The 6,000-nt window shown below is 23.9% G+C and overlaps 1 protein-coding gene across 4 annotated transcripts in view; it reads right to left on the bottom strand.

Moving 5' to 3' along the window:
* LOC128666745 (zinc finger protein 615) overlaps positions 1–4,930 on the bottom strand; it is a 195,172-nt gene extending 190,242 nt beyond the window's left edge. For 2 of the 4 annotated variants that reach the window (XM_053721505.1, XM_053721504.1), the window contains exon 1: positions 4,736–4,930. The gene's annotated coding sequence lies outside the window, so the exon portion shown is untranslated. The remainder of the gene's footprint in view (positions 1–4,735) is intronic. The other 2 variants (XM_053721506.1, XM_053721507.1) reach the window with 1 other exon arrangement.
* Between the last annotated feature and the right edge of the window lie 1,070 nt (positions 4,931–6,000).

The following is a 6,000-nucleotide window of genomic DNA, read 5'->3' on the forward strand; positions in this document are numbered from 1 at the left end:
TACTAAAATATATAATATATAACACACACACTTATGTATATAAATATAATTACAGACATATACTGTACTAATATATAACACACACTTATGTATATAAATATAATGTCATACATATAATATATATAACACACACACTTATGTATATAAATATAATTACATACATACACTAATATATATAAATATATAACACACACTTATGTATATAAATATAATTACAGACATATACTAATATATATAATATGTAACACACACAGTTATGTATATAAATATAATTACATACATATACTGTACTAATATATATAATATATAACACACTTATGTATATAAATATAATGTCATACATATAATATATATATATAATATATAACACACACAGTTATGTATATAAATATAATTACATACATATACTAATATATACATAATATATAACACAGACTTCTGTATATAAATATAATTACAGACATATACTAATATATACATAATATATAACACACACTTCTGTATATAAATATAATTACATACATATACTAATATATATAATATATAACACACACAGTTATGTATATAAATATAATTACATACATACACTAATATATATAATATATAACACACACTTATGTATATAAATATAATTACATACATACACTAATATATAACACACAGTTATGTATATAAATATAATTACATACATACTCTGTCTAATATATATAATATATAACACACACACTTATGTATATAAATATAATTACAGACATATACTAATATATATAATACACACTTATGTATATAAATATAAATTACATACATATACTAATATATATAATATATAACACACACTTATGTATATAAATACAGGTATACCCCGCTCATACAGCGGGTTAGGGACCGGAGCCCCACTGTAAAGTGAAAACCGCCTTAAAGTGAAACAAGGCAGTTTTAGCTTTCTTTTCAGTGTTTAAAATCCTTAAAACATGTTTGAACTAACATATATTAGGGGTGCAATTGTGCTATGTTTAGTTTAACACTAGCACAGAAAGTATTCAATTAGTATTCAATAAATACTGTACCTGTAAAATAGTGACAATTACTGTAGTAAAATTTGCCAGACTATAGCTCTATACCACTGAGACACAGATTGCACTGCAATGCTATAAACAGAGTGAACTAAGCATAAACAAATGGTGCCATTCACTTTTCTAACAATCTCACAATGATTATAGCACTGTTTCAAAATCCTTGGAGGTTGAACTTCAGCTCCACAAAGCGCTGTATTAGCGAATCGCTGTAAAGTGAGGTATACCTGTATAATATATAACACACACAGTTATGTATATAAATACAATTACAGACATATACTAATATATATAATTTATAACACACACAGTTATGTATATAAATATAATGACATACATATACTAATATATATAATATATAATACACACAGTTATGTATATAAATGTAATTACAGACATATACTAATATATATAATACACAGTTATGTATATAAATATAATTACATACATATACTAATATATATAATATATAACACACACTTATGTATATAAATATAATTACAGACATATACTAATATATATAATATATAACACACAGTTATGTATATAAATATAATTACATACATATACTAATATATATAATATATAACACAGTTATGTATATAAATATAATTACATACATATACTGTACTAATATATATAATATATAACACACACTTATGTATATAAATATAATTACATACATACACTAATATATAACACACACAGTTATGTATATAAATATAATTACATACATATACTAATATATATAATATATAACACACACTTATGTATATAAATATAATTACAGACATATACTAATATATATAATATATAACACACACAGTTATGTATATAAATATAATTACATACATACTTTAATACAGTGCTTGACGAATATGTTCAAAAATTATGAGCCAGTAAGAATATTTAGGAACCAAGCATATTTTTAGAAGCCAGACAGTTGGATTTTTATATAGATATATGGAGAATAACCCAAAAAGTTAGGAGCCAGGGGTAAAATTCTAGGAGCCAGTGGCTCCCAGGCTCCTGGGTTTGTCGAGCCCTGCTCTAATATATATAATATATAACACACACACTTATGTATATAAATATAATTACATACATATACTAATATATATAATATATAACACACACTTATGTATATAAATATAATTACATACATATACTAATATATATATAATATATAACACACACAGTTATGTATATAAATACAATTATAGACATATACTAATATATATAATTTATAACACACACAGTTATGTATATAAATATAATTACATACATATACTAATATTTATAATATATAACACACACAGTTATGTATATAAATATAATTACATACATACACTAATATATATAATATATAACACACACTTATGTATATAAATATAATTACATACATACACTAATAGATAACACACACAGTTATGTATATAAATATAATTACATACATATACTAATATATATAATATATAACACACACAGTTATGTATATAAATATAATTACATACATACTCTAATACAGTGCTTGACGAATATGTTCAAAAATTAGGAGCCAGTAAGAATATTTAGGAGCCAGGCATAATTTTAGAAGCCAGACAGTTGGATTTTTATATAGATATATGGAGAATAACACAAAAAGTTAGGAGTCAGGGGTAAAATTCTAGGAGCCAGTGGCTCCCAGGCTCCTGGGTTTGTCGAGCCCTGCTCTAATATATATAATATATAACACACACACTTATGTATATAAATATAATTACAGACATATACTAATATATATAATACACACTTATGTATATAAATATAAATTACATACATATACTAATATATATAATATATAACACACACTTATGTATATAAATATAATATATAACACACACAGTTGTGTATATAAATATAATAACATACATATACTAATATATATAATATATAAACACACACAGTTGTGTATATAAATGTAATTACATACATATACTAATATATATAATATATAAACACACACAGTTATGTATATAAATGTAATTACAGACATATACTAATATATATAATATATAACACATACAGTTATGTATATAAATATAATTACATACATATACTAATATATATAACACACACTTATGTATATAAATATAATTACATACATATACTAATATATATAATATATAACACACAGTTATGTATATAAATATAATTACATACAGATACTGTACTAATATATATAATATATAACACACACTTATGTATATAAATATAATTACATATATATATTATGTATATAAATATAATGTCATACATATACTAATATATATATATATATATATATAATATATAACACAGTTATGTATATAAATATAATTACATACATATACTAATATATATAATATATAATACACACAGTTATGTATATAAATATAATTACATACATATACTAATATATATAACACACACTTATGTATATAAATATAATTACATACATATACTAATATATATAATATATAACACACAGTTATGTATATAAATATAATTACATACAGATACTGTACTAATATATATAATATATAACACACACTTATGTATATAAATATAATTACATACATACACTAATATATAACGCACACAGTTATGTATATAAATATAATTACATACATATACTAATATATATAATATATAACACACACTTATGTATATAAATATAATTACAGACATATACTAATATATATAACACACACAGTTATGTATATAAATATAATTACATACATACTTTAATACAGTGCTTGACGAATATGTTCAAAAATTAGGAGCCAGTAAGAATATTTAGGAGCCAGGCATATTTTTAGAAGCCAGACAGTTGGATTTTTATATAGATATATGGAGAATAACCCAAAACGTTAGGAGCCAGGGGTAAAATTCTAGGAGCCAGTGGTGCCCAGGCTCCTGGGTTTGTCGAGCCCTGCTCTAATATATATAATATATAACACACACACTTATGTATATAAATATAATTACAGACATATACTAATATATATAATACACACTTATGTATATAAATATAAATTACATACATATACTAATATATATATACTATATAACACAGACTTATGTATATAAATATAATTACATACATATACTAATATATATATATATATATATATATATATATATATATATATATATATATATATATATAACACACTTATGTATATAAATATAATATATAACACACACAGTTATGTATATAAATACAATTACAGACATATACTAATATATATAATTTATAACACACAGTTATGTATATAAATATAATTACATACATATACTAATATATATAACACACAGTTATGTATATAAATATAATTACATACATATACTAATATATATAATATATAACACACACTTATGTATATAAACATAATTACAGACATATACTAATATATATATATATAATATATAACACACTTATGTATATAAATATAATTACATACATATACTAATATATATAATATATAACACACAGTTATGTATATAAATATAATTACATACATATACTGTACTAATATATATAATATATAACACACAGTTATGTATATAAATATAATTACATACATATACTAATATATATAATATATAACACAGACTACCGGTTCCGCGCACATACTCACTTGCTGCCCCGCCCTCTCCGTACTTTTATTTCCCCCAGCAGCACAGTGATGACGTCACCACCGTTAAACTGCAGGTAAATAGAAGACCTATAGACGATTTGAGGTTGTATCCGCCATGTTTACTGTGGGACTGGGAACACCTGTAGGTAAATATAATTAGAGGTTTTCGAGCTACCGGGTGAACTGTACATCCGGGTAAGCGTGTGCGGCTATAAGTACTAAGCTTAATCCATAGACCAATAGGAGACAGGTATCCGCCCCTTTGTTCTGATAAACAAATATCCATCCAATGCAGCTTGAGGACGATTCTCGTTTGTAATTGGATAATTGTTTCTTTGCTACAGGCTATTGCCAGCCACGGCGCACTATGGGAAATGTAGTTCTTCTAAGCATTTCATTTAATTCCTCCTCTCATCATGGAGGCGTTTTGCAAGTGAGTGCAGAAAAGTGACATGCAAATGGTTAATCTGTTATATGATATCTGTAAATTAGTATGAGAGGCTCAGTGTGAGGTGTATGTGTGAAATATATAAATATATATATATGTCTGTGTGTGAGATGTAAACATGTGTGAGCTGTATATAAACATACATATGTGTGTGAGCTGTATATAAATATGTGTGTGAGCTATATATATAAAAATGTGTGTGAGCTGTATATAAATATGTGTGTGAGATATATATATATATATATATATATATATATATATATATATATATATATATATATATATATATATATATAAAAATGTGTGTGAGATATATATATATATATATATATATATATATATATATGTGTGTGTGAGCTGTATACAGGGAGTGCAGAATTATTAGGCAAGTTGTATTTTTGAGGATTAATTTTATTATTGAACAACAACCATGTTCTCAATGAACCCAAAAAACTCATTAATATCAAAGCTGAATAGTTTTGGAAGTAGTTTTTAGTTTGTTCTTAGTTATAGCTATTTTAGGGGGATATCTGTGTGTGCAGGTGACTATTACTGTGCATAATTATTAGGCAACTTAACAAAAAACAAATATATACCCATTTCAATTATTTATTTTTACCAGTGAAATCAATATAACATCTCAACATTCACAAATATACATTTCTGACATTCAAAAACAAATCAGTGACCAATATAGCCACCTTTTTTTGCAAGGACACTCAAAAGCCTGCCATCCATGGATTCTGTCAGTGTTTTGATCTGTTCACCATCAACATTGCGTGCAGCAGCAACCACAGCCTCCCAGACACTATTCAGA

Source organism: Bombina bombina, chromosome 7, assembly GCF_027579735.1.
Source record: "Bombina bombina isolate aBomBom1 chromosome 7, aBomBom1.pri, whole genome shotgun sequence".
In the NCBI taxonomy this organism is placed as follows: Eukaryota; Metazoa; Chordata; class Amphibia; order Anura; family Bombinatoridae; genus Bombina; species Bombina bombina.